Raw genomic sequence first — 15,322 nt, forward strand, 5'->3', positions numbered from 1 at the left:
ATTGGGCTCCCTGCATGGAGCCTGCTTCTTCCTCTGCCTGTGTCTCTGCCTCTCTCTCTGTGTCTCTCATGAATAAATAAATACAATCTTAAAAAAGAGAGAGAGGGCAGCCCAGGTGGCTCAGCGGTTTAGCACTGCCTTCAGCCCAGGGCCTGATCCTGGAGACCAGGGATTGAGTCCCACATCAGGCTCCTTGCTCAGAGCCTGCTTCTCCCTCTGCCTCTCTCTCTCTCTCTCTCATAAATAAATAAAATCTTAAAAAGAGGGAGAGAGAGAGAAAGCTAACTACAAATTTTACCTAACGATTAAGGGGACCAGTAAATGCAAGGGTAACTTTTTACCCAAATCTATTCTCAGAATTCAACCTGCTGCCATGTTTCTTTTTCTTTTTTTTTTTTAAAGATTTTATTTATTTATTCATAGACACACACACACACACACACACACACACACACACACACAGAGGAGGCAGAGACACAGGCAGAGGGAGAAGCAGACTCCACACAGGGAGCCCAACGTGGGACTTGATCCTGGGTCTCCAGGATCACACCCAGGGTTGCAGGTGGCGCTAAACCACTGTGCCACTGGGGCTGCCCTGCTGCCATGTTTCTATAGATAACATTCTTGCCTGGCATAACAATATGGTTTAGTTATTTTGCAGAGACTCAGGTTTCAGTAGAAACCCATCAGAACAAGTTAGGACCCCCAACCTTCTCTTGGAGCATGCACCAATGTCTGATGGATGAATATTTGATATAGAAGGGCCTAAAACCCTACCCTGGAATCATACCAAGTGGGCTATTTTCTCATCATGAGTCATATGAAGAGGCAAGCAGAAGATCTGTGAAGATGCTGACAGTGAGATCACTTCAACCCTTCCCTTACTTATTTATTTATTTATTTATTTATTTATTTATTTATTTATTTATAAATTTTATTTATTTATTCATGAGAGACACACAGAGAAAAAGAGAGGCAGAGACCCAGACAGAGGGAGAAGCAGGCTCCATGCAGGGAGGGAGCCTGACATGGGACTCAATCCCAGGTCCCCAGGACCACACCCTGGGCTGAAGGTGGCGCTAAACTGCTGAGCCACCTGGGCTGCCCCCTTCCCTTATTTATGAACTCCCTTTATGTGATTTTTTCTTTAATTTTTTTTTCATTTATTTATGATAGTCACACAGAGAGAGAGAGGCAGAGACACAGGCAGAGGGAGAAAGGGAGAAGCAGGCTCCATGCACCGGGAGCCTGACGTGGGATTCGATCCGGGGTCTCCAGGATCGCGCCCTGGGCCAAAGGCAGGCGCTAAACCGCTGCGCCACCCAGGGATCCCCTCCTTTATGTGATTGTAAAATCATGTAGCTCCTCTTCCCTATACCCAGGTCCTTTTTCATTTACCTTTAAATATCCCTGACTCTTCCCCCTTGAAGAGAGGATTTTGAGGGTTGAGTTCCCTTCTCCTTTGCCTTTTTTTTTCTTTTCTTTTCTTTTCTTTTCTTTTCTTTTCTTTTCTTTTCTTTCTTTTCTTTTCTTTCTTTCTTTTCTTTTCTTTCTTTTTTTTTTTTTTCAGATAAGCTCAATGCCAAACCTGGGGCCCCAACTCATGATCCTAGGATCAAAAGTCACAGTCTCCACTGACTGAGCCAGCCAGTCTCCCCTCCTTTGGCTGCCTCTTGAATAAACTCTCTTCTTGCTGCATACTTGATATCTCAGTGATTGGCTCTGCTGTACTTTAGTCATATGAACTTGGATTGGTCACAAATTTGGTGAGCCAGCCAGGAGCTCTTTGATCTTGGTTCCACTGCACCAGCCTATTAAAGGGAGTCTGGTGAGGAGTCCAAGAAGCCACATAGGCTCTTTGTCCTGGGGCCACACCCCAATTTGACTCCACTGACCTCAGGCGCTTAATTTAACTCTTCTGGGAAGGAAATCCCTTTGGTTTCCGTATAGACAGACATCCCTTTAGTGAGTAACTCAGTACAAGTGACCAAATTCTTTCTTCCTCTCATTTGGTGGAATGAATAGGGGGTTTGGCTTTAGATCTCTTGGCCTTTTTCTTGTTTACTTAAGAAAAGGTTGACTAGCAAACCATTTACTCAGTTGGTAAAGCCCCAACTTTTAGAATGAAACTAGTGAATCTTTGTTCACAGAGGTACTCTTGGCCTCATTTGTTCCTGCAGTTTGTGGTGTATTTGAATAAAACTGGCTGTGTTCTAATTGGGAAATGGGGAATGACAATTTGATCACTGCATGCAGCCCTTTGGATTATATTCTCAAAAATTGGACAATGTTTAGTTGTGAACCTATGAAAAGGAAAAAAAATGATCTTTTGCAACACTGCTTGACTACAATATTCATTAGACTCTGGAAAAAAATAGCCAATTAATGGATCCTTAAATTATAATATCATCTTGCAATTAGATTTGCCTTTGTAAAAGGGAAGGTAAATGGGATGTTCAGTCATTTTTTGCTTTTGTATCAAATAAGCCAGCTCAGAAAAGATGTAAAATTCTATTCCAACAAACCAGTAACACTAAAAAGCCCGTGTTGCCTAATCCTCACCAGGGAGAGGAGGATGATTTATTGATTACGTGGATTAAACTCCCCTTCTACTCTATGGGGGGCACCAGAGCTACTGCCTGTCCTCAGCAGTCCCAGTCCCAACAACTTGAACCCCTTACAGAGCCCAAACCATGACCCTTAGCCTCAGGGGGCCAACAGGTAGGAATGATCTCCCCTTCTTATACCCTAACTCAATTTGGTCAAATTGAGCTAGTTCCCAGGGAGGATAATATCTGCTAAGGCAGGTCCCAGTCTGAGGCTTAAATGCAGGGGAAAGGGGGATTTCCTGTAGGGATGATTTGGGTCCACTCTCCACTTTGTGTAACTGGAAAAACAATATGCCTACTTACAGAGATGACCCCAAGAGGATGGAAATTCATTCACATCTATTTTTGTCACCCAGAACCCCACTTTTGCAGATATACAAAATTTGTTAAGTATTCTCCTCACTTCTGAGGAATGACACTTAATACTAAAAAAAAAAAAAAAAAAAAAAACTAGGGAAGTTACCTGGCTGCATGCTAAAACCCCCATAACTCCCTAAGAGCTAATGCCATGATGCCTGTTCCTACTGTAAATCCCAACTGGAATGTCAACATTGGAGACCAAGGTAAGTTTGAATACTATTGGTGGTATTTTAGCTAGATTAAGAAAGGGGGTTCCCACACTGTGCAGAAGGTTTTTATTTTGATGTAGTCTCAATAATTTAATTTTAGTTTTATTTCCTTTCCTGAGGAAAATGTATCTAGAAAAATGTTTCTGTGGCTGATATCAAAGAAATTACTGCCTATGTTTTCTTCATGTTTTATAGCTTCAGGTCTCACACTTAGGTCTTTAATCCATTTTGAGTTTGTTTTTGTGTATTGTATAAGAAAGTGGGGGGTGACTGGCTGGCTTGCTGAGTGGAGCATGTGACTCTTGATCTCAGGGTTGTGAGTTAGAGCCCACATTAAGTGTAGAGATTACTTAAAAATAAAATCTTAAAAAAAGAAAGAAAGAAAGAAAGTGATACGGTTTCATTCTGTTGCACGTAGCTATCTAGTTTCCCTAACACCATTTGTTGAAGAGACTTTTCCCATTGTATATTCTTGCCTCCATGGTCATAGATTAATTGACCATATAAGCATGAGTTTAGTTCTAGACTTTCTATTCTGTTCCATTGATCTATATGTCTATTTTTGTGCAGTACTATAATGTTTGATTACTACAGTTTTGTAGTATATCTTGGGATCTGGGATTGTGATACATCCAGCTTTGTTTTTCTTTTTCAAGATTGCTTTGGCTATCTTTTAGGGTCTTGGGTCTTATCTTAGGGTCTTTTGTGGTTTTATACAAATTTTAGGATTTATTTATTCTAGTTCTGTGAAATATGATGTTGGTATTTTGATAGGAGCTCATTAAATCTGCAGATTGCTTTGAGCAGTATGGACATTTCAACAATATTTGTTTTTCCAATCCATGAGCATGGTATAGCTTTGTTTACATTTGTTTGTGTTATCTTCAGTTTCTTTCATCAGTGTTTTATAGTTTTCAGAGTATAGGTCTTTCACCTCCTTGTTTAAGTTTATTCCTGGGTATTTTGTTCTTTTTGGTGCAATTGTAAATGGGATTGTTTTCTTAATTTCTCTCTCTCTTTTTTTAAGATTTTATTTATTTATTCATGAGAGACAGAGAGAGAGAGAGAGAAGCAGAGATATGGGCAGAGGGAGAAGTAGGCCCCATGCAGGGAGACCCATGCGGGACTTGATCCTGGGACTCTGGGATCATGCCTCAGGCTGAAGGCAGGCACTAAACTGTAGAGCCACCCAGGCATCCCATTAATTTCTCTTTTTACTACTTCATTATTCGTGTATAGCAATGCAACTGATTTCTAGGTATTAATGTTGTATCCTGTGACATTACTGAATTAATTTATCAGTTCCTGTATTTTTTTGGTGGAGTCTTTAGGGTTTTCTATATATAGTATCATGTCATCTGAAAATAGTCCAAGTTTTACTTCTTTCTTACCAATCTGGATGCCATTTATTTCTTTTTCTTGTCTGATTGGTGTGGCTAGGAGTTCCAGTACTATGTTGAGTGAAAGTGGTAAGAGTGGACATCCTTGTCTTGTTCCTGACCTGAGAGGGAAAAGATCTCAGGTTTTCACCACTGAGTATGATGTTGGCTATGGATTTTTCATATATGGCCTTTATTGAGGTATGTTACCTCTAAACCTACTTTGTTGAGAGTTTTCATCATGAATGGATGTTTTACTTTGTTTAGTGCTTTTTCTGCATCTATTGCAATGATCAGATGGTTTTTACCCTTTCTCTTGTTAATGTGGTGTATCACATTGATTGATTTGTGAATATTAAACTACTCTTGCATCCCTGGAATAAATACCACTTAATCATGGTGAATGACCTTTTAAATATATTGTTGGATTTAGTTTGCTAATATTTTGTTAAGGATTTTTGTATCTATGTTCATCAGAGATATTGGCCTATAGCTAGCTTCCTTTGTTTTTTTTCTTTCTTTTCTTCTTTCTTTCTTTCTTTCTTTCTTTCTTTCTTTCTTTCTTTCTTCCTTCCTTCCTTCCTTCCTTCCTTCCTTCCTTCCTTCCTTCCTTCCTTTTTTCCTTTCTTTCTTTCTTTGCCTTTGTCTGGCTTTTGGGAAAATTCTGGCCTTGTAGAATGAATTTAAAAATTAAACTACACCAAAATAAAAAGCTTTTATACAGTGAAGGAAACCATTAACAAATAAAAAAACTACCTACGGAATGGGAGAAGATATTTGCAAATGATGTATCTGATAAAGGGTTGATACTGAAAACATATAACTTCTTCAACTCTACAATATATATTGAACTTGGGATGCCTGGGTGGCTCAGCGGTTGAACATCTGCCTTCGGCTCAGGGAGTAATCCTGGAGTTCCGAGATTGAGTCCCGCATTGGGCTCCCAGCTTCTCCCTCTGCCTATGTCTCTGCCTCTCTCTTTCTGTGTCTCTCATTAATAAATAAATAAAATCTTTTAAAAAAATATAGAATTTATACAACTCTACACACACAAAGATACACACACAATTCGATTATAAATTGATTTATAAATATAAAGGCAGAAGACCTGAATAAACATTTTTCAAAAGAAGACATACAGATGGCCAACAGATACATGAAAAGATGCTCAACATCACTTATCATCAGGGAAATGCACATCAAAAGCACAATAAGATATCATTTTACACCTGTCAGAATGGCTAAAATCAAAAACAGATGAAATAACAATTGTTGGCAAGGATGTAGAGAAAGAGAAACCCTCATGCACAGTTGGTGGGAATGCAAATCAGTGCAGCCACTGTGGAAAACAGTATGAATGTTCCTCCAAAAATTAAAAATAGAATTACCATACGATCCAGTAATTCCACTACTGGGTATTTACCCAAAGAAAACGAAAACACTAATTCAAAAAGATATATGCACCCCTTTGTTTATTGCAGCATTATTTACAATAGCCAAGATATGGAAGCAAGCCAAATGTCCATCAATAGATGAATAAAGGCACCTGGGTGGTGCAGTTGGTTAAGCAACTAACTCTTGATTTTGGCTCAGATCATGATCTTGGGGTTGTCGGATCAAACCCCACATTGGGCTCCACCCTCAGCAAGGAGTCTGCTTGAGATTCTCTCTTCCTCTTCCACTGCCCCTCCCACTCATGCTCTTTCTCTCTCATAAATATATAAATCTCTAAAAAAAGAAAGAAGATATGATATATTTATACAATAGAATATTACTCAGCCTTAAAAAGAATGACACCAAAGGAAAAAAAAAAGAAAAGAATGACACCTTGCCATTTGCAACTACATAGATGGACCTAGAGGGTATGATGCTAAGTGAAATAGGTAGATTGGTCAGAGAAGGACAAATACCATCTGATTTCACTCATATGTGGAATTTAAAACACAAAGAAAAAAGAGACAAACAAAAAACAAACTTTTTAAAATAGTTTTTCTTTCTTTCTTTTTTTTTTAAGATTTTGTTCATTTATTCATGAGAGACACAGAGAGGGAGAGAGAGAGGCAGAGACACAGGCAGAGGGAGAAGCAGGTTCCATGCAGGGAGCCCGACGTGGGACTTGATCCCAAGTCTCCAGGATCAGGTCCCAGGCTAAAGGCAGCACCAAACCACTGAGCACCTGGGCTGCCCCAAAAAACAAACTCTTAATTAAATACAGAGAACAAACTGGTGGTTGCCAGAGGGGAGGCAGGTGGGGGGATGGGTGAAATAGATGAAGGGAATTAAGAGTGCACTTACCTTGAGGCACCTGACTCAGTTGGTGGAGCATGTGACTCTTGATCTCTGAGTATTGAGTTTGAGCCCCACATTGGGCATAGAGATTACTTGAAATAAATAAAGTTGCGACTAAGTTTTAAAAAAGAGTATATTTATCTTGATGAGCGCTAAAAATGCATAGAATTTCTGAATCATTATATCATACACCTGAAACTAAGAAAACACTGTATATTAATTATACTTGAACAAAAAAAGAAAAAGAAAGGGGGTCCCTAAACAAAGAAGTTTGAGTAAGTTTTAAGAAATAAAGCAATGGGGATCCCTGGGTGGCGCAGCAGTTTAGCGCCTGCCTTTGGCCCAGGGCGCGATCCTGGAGACCTGGGATCAAATCCCACGTCAGGCTCCCGGTGCATGGAGCCTGCTTCTCCCTCTGCCTGTGTCTCTGCCTCTCTCTCTCTCTCTCTCTCTCTCTCTGTGCGACGTCAGGCTCCCGGTGCATGGAGCCTGCTTCTCACTCTGCCTGTGTCTCTGCCTCTCTCTCTCTCTCTCTCTCTCTCTCTCTGTGCGACTATCATAAATAAAAAAAAAAAAAAAAAAAAAAAAAAGAAATAAAGCAATGGGTGCCTGGGTGGCTTGTTCAGTTAAGCATCTGACTCTTGATTTTGGCTCAGGTCATGATCTCAGGGAGTCTGCTTGTGATCCTCTCCTGCTGCCCCTCCCATTGCTCGTTGTCTTTCTCTCTCTCTCTCAAATAAATAAATAAATCTTAAAAAAAAAAAAAAAAAGATAGGGTGCCTGTGTGGCTCGGTCTGTTGAGCTTCTGCCTTCAGCCTGGGTCATGATCCTGGGGTCCTGGGAAGGAGCCCCATCTCCCCATCTCTCTGCTCAGTGGGGAGCCCACTTTTCTCTCTCCCTCTGCCTGCCACTCCCTTGCTTGTGCACATGTTCTCTTTCTTTATCTCTGTGTCAAATGAATAAATTGTTTTAAAAAAAAGAAATAAAGCAAAAACAGAATGAGGAGCCTTCAGACTTTCTTGAAAGGATTTTTGAGATATATAGGAGATATACTGATATGGATCCTGTGGTACCAGAGAATTTAAAAATGATAAATATGACATGGCGGGGGCAAAATATCCTAGACATTCAAAAGAAACTCCAAAGTCTAGAGAGTAGGAATGTCTGTGTCACAATTGGTTGAGATTGCTTTTAATGTTGTTTTGTTTGTTTTTTTAGAGAGGGAAGGTGGGGAGGCAGAGGGAGAGAATCCCAAGCAGACTCTATGCTCAGCACAGAGCCCAGTGTGGGGCTTAATGGAGGACTTAATCCCACGACCTAAGATCATGACCTGAGCTGAAATCAAGAGTCAGATGCCCAACTGACTGAGCCATTCAGGTGGCCCTATCTTTAAAGTTTTTTTTTTTCTTTAAAGTTTTTAACAGACATGTGCAAAAGAGAAAATAGCATAGAAAATGAAACAGCAGGCTACCTTGCTATTTGTTGCCCTAATTCAAGGAAAACCAAGACCAGGCTGAGGACCACAATGAGGATGAGGTGTACCCAGATAAGAAATTTGAGGTTCTTGGGCCCCACAGGATGTCTCAATTTGGGGCTTCAAGGAAGGCCATTGGAAAAAGGAATGCCCCAAGTTCACAAGGTCTCTTAATGGGACAGGACAACAAACTGCCCACCAGATGCCTGAATTGACTGATAGTGACCAAGAATGAAGGAGCTCAGGGGTTCCTTTAAACCCTGAAAAGCTTGTCATCATTTCCTACAAGGAACCCCAGATAACAATGAAGGTGGAAAATGAAGTTACAGACTTTTTTTATTGATATTGGGGACACAGAGTCAGTACTGAACTCCTGGCTCTCTCTGCTATCAGATCAAACCATGGCTGTAGCAAGAGTCTCAGGGAGAAGTGTTGGCTAAAACCTTCTTACAACCACTAGCCTGACAGATGGAACAAATTCACTTTAAACACAGGTTTTTGTATATGCCTGAATGCCCCATTATTTTACTGGGATGTGACCTGTTAACTAAATTTAATGCTGAAGCTACTTCTTCTGTACCTGGTCACCTGGACAAAAAAGTACCCCCAGAGCAAGCTTGTGCCTTTCAAGCAATGTTACTACATGAAGGTGGATAAGTCCTATCAAAGCTTCCTGAAGAAGTTATCCAAAAGGTAAGATCACTTTACACACACACACACACACACACACAAGCTAAGATCAGATGTTTGGGTCAATGGGAAGCTGGGGCGAACAAAGCCGGTGGCACTCATGCATGTTAAACTTCGTGGTGGGTAGAGATTCAGAATCTCAGTACCCACCAAAGGAACAAATGAAAAAAAGAGCATTCAGCCCATTCTCCCTGCCTTTTTGGAATTTGGCCTCATCGGCCTGTGATGATCTCCATACAATTCACCTATCTTTCCTCTACAAAAATCAGGCACTCAAGACTTAAGAGCTATTCATTAACCATATTGCAGACTATATCCACTGGGTGCTACCCAATCTACATACTCTCTTAACAACCTTGTCTGGGGACTTTAGGTGGTTCACTGCTCTGGATCTAAAGGATGCTTTATTTTGCATTTTTCTTGGTTTAGATTTGTGTGAACTGAAGACCACTGAGACCAAGAGTAAGCAACAGTATTGCTGGACAATCCTTCCCCAAGGTTTTAACAACTCCCTCACCATTTTTGGGGAAGTCCTAGCTAAAGATCTGAGAAACCTCTAATTAGAGATGGAGACTCTCCTCCATTACGTGGATGATATATTCATTGCTGAGTAAAACAAAAGAGTCTTCACACTTCAATACTATTTTGACTCTAGACATTTTGGCTGAGGGAGGTTACAAAGTTTCAAGGAAAAAGGCCCAAATCTCACAAAGGCCCAAATCTCCCAATGAAATAGCACAGTTTTGAGTTTTCAAAGAGACAAAGAAATCTGCTCCCTGATAGAAGGGAGGCTCTAGTCTGAGTGGTAGTCCCTACCATGCAGGAGACAATTGTGCAAGAGACAATTGTGCAGCTTGCTTTCTTTCTTTCTTTCTTTCTTTCTTTCTTTCTTTCTTCCTTTCTTTCTTCCTTTCTTCTTTCTTTCTCTCTTGATTTTATTTTACTTATTCATGAGAGACACAGAGCGAGAGCCAAAGGCAGAGGAGAAGCAGGCTCCATGCAGGGAGCCGGATGTGGGACTGGATCCCAGGTCTCCGGGATCACGCCCTGGGCTGCAGGCGGCGCTAAACCGCTGCGCCACTGGGGCTGCCCAATTGTGCAGGTTTCTATGAATGACTGGGTTTTGTTGAATTTGGATACCTAACTTTGTTTGACCTGCTAGCTAAACCCCTTTATGAAGCACTTGAGTGCCTGATTTTTGTAGAGGAAAAATAGGTGAATTGTATGGAGATCAATCACGGGCTGAATGAGGCCAAATTCCAAGAAGGCGGAGAGAATGGGCTGAATGCTCCCTTTCGCTTGTTCCTTTGATGGGTACTGAGATTCAGAATCTCTACACCACCATAAAGTTTATTTTATTTTATTATTTTTTAAGATTTTTATTTATTTATTCATAGAGACACAGAGAGAGAGAGGCAGAGACACAGGCAGAGAGAGAAGCAGGCCCAGGGTCTCCAGGATCACGCCTTGGGCTGCAGGCGGCGCTAAACCACTGCGCCACGGGGGCTGCCCTGCCATAAAGTTTAATATGCATGAGTGTCACCAACTTTGCTCGCCCCAGCTTCCCATTGACCCATTGAGTCTTCTTGATTGGACTAGAGAATGTCACAAGACCTTTTGGATTATCAGAGAAAAGTTGTTAACTGCATTGGGCCTCCTGGATATTAAGAATTAGCCTTTTGATCTATCTGTTCATGAATGACAAGGAATTATTACCCTTGGAGTCTTTTTTTTTTTAAGATTTTTAATTTATTTATTCATGAGAGACAGAGAGAGAGGCAGAGGCACAGGCAGAGGGAGAAGCAGGCTCCACGCAGGGAGCCCGATGTGGCACCCAGTCCCGGGAATCCAGGATCATGACCTGGGCTGAAGGGAGGCACTAAACCGCTGACCCACCCAGGTGTCCCATGGCCTTGGAGTCTTAACCCAAAATCTTGGCTGTACTAGAAGATCTGATGCTTATTTCTCAAAGCAATTGGACACTGTTACCAAGGGATGGCCTGTCTGCTTAAGAGCTGCCACTTGTGATCTGGTAAAAGCAGCAGAAAATTTTATTTTGGGCCAACCCATCACTGTCTATACTCCCTCCACTGTGTGCTTCTCTTACTAAAGCAAAAAGAGGAATATTGGTTAACATCTAGAAGACTGGACAAATACCAATCCACTTTACTAGATAACCCCAATGTTACTTTGAAGGCTGTCTTCACTTTAAATCCTGCTACCTTGCTACTTGTTAGTGCAGAAGAACCCATTTATGATTGTATTCAATAGTTGAGCAAGCTTATTCTAGCTGTCTGGACCTAACTGTTGTGCCATTGTAGGATCCTGACATGGAAATGTTTACTGATGGAAACAGCTTCATGGGCCAAGGACAACAGAAAACTGGATATGCAGAGATTACCAGCTAAGGAACTTTGGAGGTGGAAACTCCTCCACCAGATACCTCTGTTCAAAAGGCAGAACCCATTGCCGTAACAAGGGCCCTTTATTTGGTAAGGGAAAAAGGTAACTTTATATATAGATTCAAAATATGCTTTCTCAGTGATTCATGCACATGGGTCCATATGGAAAGAAAGAGAATTATTAACTATAAGAAACAAATTAGACACACCGAAGAAGTTCTAAACTTATCAACTGCAGTAATGAAACTGAGAGAATTATGCTTATAATATAACCAGAACTGGAAGTAGTTCTTTGCCCAGGATATAAGAAGCCTAATAATTATATAGCTCAAAGAAATAATCAGGCTGATCTTGTCACCAAGGTGGCAGCCCATATGAAGTCTCCAAAACCTTCTATGATGCCGTTAGTGCCAGACATAGGCCTAACTAAATGCCAATCCAGATATTCCTTGGAAGACCTAAGAAGAGCTAAGGAATGGGGATTTGGGAACAATGCTGGCACGAAAGTCAGCTAGAAGGGATGCCTGGGTGGCTCAGCGGTTAAAGTGTCTGCCTTTGACTCAGGGCGTGATTCTGGAGTCCTAGGATCGAGCCCCACATCGGGTTCCCTGAGGCCTGCTTGCTTCTCCTCTCTGTCTCTCTCAGAACAAATAAATAAAATCTTAAAAAAAAGTCAGCAGAAATATAGTGAATAAGGAGTATTCCTTATCCCAGAACATCTTATGGAAGAAATAGTCATATTCACCAAAGCACCATTATGAGTGAGATACTACTTTTCAGTGGGTATAAGATATATTGTGAACCCCAAACTCCAGAGAATTATCCAAAAGATAGTCTAGAAATGTGACATTTGTGCTAAGAATAATTCTAGGATTGTGTCCCCACCAGTCCTAAAAGGTATAAAACTAGGGGACACCTGGCTGTCTCTATCAGTAAAACATCCAACTCTTGATCTTGAAGTTGTGAGTTCAAGCCTTATGTTGGGTGTAGACATTACTTTAAATACATACATACATACATACATACATACATAGAACTCAAAAGCACTGAACCTGGAGAGGACCAGCAGATGGTCTTCACCATGATGCGGAGAATAACAGATAATTTCCAATGTTTGCTAGTATTTGTAGACTTTTACACGTTGGGTTAAGCCTTTGCATACTGTTCAGAGAAGTTCTCACAGATTGTCAAAAAACTTTTTAAAAATTTATTTAAGAAATTTCTATACCTAATGTGGGTTTTGAACTCAAGACCCTGAGATTGAGTCACATGCTCTACCAACTGAGCCAGCCATTTGTAATTCTAATTATTGAAGTGTTATGTGTCACAGAAATAACCAGATTTCTTTGTCACCTGCATTATAATGAACTCTCATCAGATCTTTAACCATGGCCATTTTTGAGTCTTATCATTTACGGTTATTGTTTTAATCTGTTGCTCCTGCAAATGTATTTCAGCTTCAGAGAGATTCACAGAAAGGACTCGGCGAATACAAGTTTTTGATACCTTTAAGATCATAAAACTAAGCTGAGTAAGAATTTCCAGAACTAATGGGCTGGATAGTGAATTCTTCTGGTTTCCTCAAATACCTGACTACGACTCTCTAAAACTAAAATTTTTCCCCATTCTCTTGACTTGGAATCATTGAGAACCAAAACTGCCCTTTTTCCTAAAGCCCTGAAAAACTGAAGCTGAACAATTTGAAGTAAATTTTAGAGAAATTGCCACAATGGTCATGTGTAGACAATCTTAGTGCCTGTTACCGTATGGGCCACTCAAGAAGATGACCAGAGACATTCAAACTGCAAATGGGGAAAAACTATCAGATTGCCACTGCCTGCCCTCACTCCATCTGAAGATGCTTGAAGCCTGACATCTAGAAATCTTCTCACTGGCAGCACTCGGGACTCAAACACTGGATTTATAACATTAACCTGTGTTTTTGTTTCCACAGAAATATTTCTTATTGCCTCTTAATATAGGCCTGAGAACCCACCTGCAGGAACCACCTCCTGAGATGACCCAGCTGTTTAACTGAACTGACCTATTCTCAAGACTGAGACTGGTTCATGATGTATGGAGCAGACTTTGTACCTACAGTCCAGAATGAATATGAGGGAACAGTGTTGATTTGTGATGTTTTTGTAAGAAAAAAATCTTGGTCAAAAGAGGGATCTTCTCATTACTCCTAACCAATCCTGGGCTTATCTAGCTAGGTACTGACATTTGGAGAATTGGAGGGGTCTACACACTAGGGAAATTTGGTTACTCCTTTCTCTGTTCACTATTCCAGTGAACTTTTAGACCTTTTATTGAGCGAAAAGGGAATCGACACCAGATAGGGATTACTTGCCTGTTATCAAGAGGCTAGATCTTGGTATTCTTTTGGGAGAACATTTTTAGTTGGCCAACAAAGCTGCTCTTACCATTGTTGCCCAACTTAAAAAGAAAGTAAATTTGTTAGCTAAGGTAGCACTTGATAATCACATTGCTTTGCACTATATTCTTGCAGAACAGGATAGAATGCCATTGCTAGCACAACTCGCTGTGTTTATATTAACGCTTCTGCTGCAGTAAAAACTAAAATCTCCTTTAGATAAAATCAGAGAGCAAGCCACTTGGCCATAGCAAATTTCGCCAGAGGTGCCTGGAAAAAGTGACTGGATTACTGGACTCTTTTTCTGGATTCCCCAAGGGATTAGCAATGTTACAAGGACTACTCAGATTTGGGTTATCTATACTTTTCATTTCATTAATTGTATCTGTACTAATAAGATGTGCTTTCCAATGTTGCTCTAAAATGGCCAAAGAAGAAACTAATGTTTTGGTCATGCAGAATGTACATGTTAAGCCGAATACTAGGGAATACTTCCAACAAAGTGCAAAATTGTTTCATTCCTCAAACCCTAAAACTGCAGGAAGTAGCCAGAGCAGTCATTGTCCCAATTCCTTCAAGACTGAGGAATGATCATAATTCTGGAGGGACTGAAAATGTGCCCCATAGGATTAATGAGGTTAAGACTAATAGGAAATTTAAAGCTTGTTTTTCAGAGGCCTGTCTCTCCCTAATCAGCTATTGTTTCGTTTCAGACCCCACAACAAATCCAGTAACTGTTTCCATTGAGGCTTGGACTGATATAAATGAGGCTCACTGACACCAATGCCCTGCATTCCTTCCCTGTGATAATGAGCCCAAGAACTTATGCAGTATATACTTCCTTTCAGAGATGGGCATAGCCCCTCTTGTCCTACAGTTGACTTCCTGACATCAGGCACCCAATTGTGCCTCGTTTTAATTTTGTATCTCCACCCTAAAGTGAACATGGGATGCGCATGCTCCATCTTTCCTCATGAATAGTCATAAATCTCCCTGTCTTTTGCATCAATGTGTATGTAATCCCACCCCTAAGATTATAAACATTTGTTCTAATTTCACTCAGGGGAGACAGATTTGAACCAACCTCTGTTTCCTCTTTTTGCTGCCTTTCGAATAAATCTTTTCCCTGCTGCGTACTTGATGTTTCAGTGATTGGTTTTGCCATGCATTGGGCAGACAAACTTGGGTTCATTTACAGCATTGGCAATTGGTTGTGTTTAAATCAATTTTCAATTAATTAAAGTTGTAAATTTACAAACAGATTTTCTTAAGTTTTTAAGTTGAACTTGCATAACTTTGATGTTCTATTTAGAAATCTTGTAATTTTCATATAAAAATAAAAGCAATAACTTGTTCCTTGATTAATGTTCAATTAGCCCATGGGCTTGACATATTAAATCTGCTTGAACATTACTCTTGCCATTTACAAAGTTAGCTAATTAAGTTCTCTTACATATTTAAACTACATTTACAAATTTAATATATTTGATTTTTTCAAGCACTTCAAATTCCTCATATGGCCAATTTATACAT

At 40.3% G+C, this 15,322-nt stretch overlaps 1 long non-coding RNA gene across 2 annotated transcripts in view; it reads left to right on the forward strand.

Moving 5' to 3' along the window:
• LOC112641419 (uncharacterized) overlaps nucleotides 1–14,925 on the forward strand; it is a 16,747-nt gene extending 1,822 nt beyond the window's left edge. The window contains exons 2-3 of one of the 2 annotated variants that reach the window (XR_004804271.2): nucleotides 11,332–11,515; nucleotides 13,367–14,925. This is a non-coding gene — a long non-coding RNA (uncharacterized LOC112641419). The remainder of the gene's footprint in view (nucleotides 1–11,331; nucleotides 11,516–13,366) is intronic. The other variant, XR_003124622.3, reaches the window with a different exon arrangement.
• Nucleotides 14,926–15,322: the final 397 nt, after the last annotated feature.

Source organism: Canis lupus, chromosome 12 (genome assembly GCF_003254725.2).
Source record: "Canis lupus dingo isolate Sandy chromosome 12, ASM325472v2, whole genome shotgun sequence".
Lineage (NCBI taxonomy): Eukaryota > Metazoa > Chordata > Mammalia > Carnivora > Canidae > Canis > Canis lupus.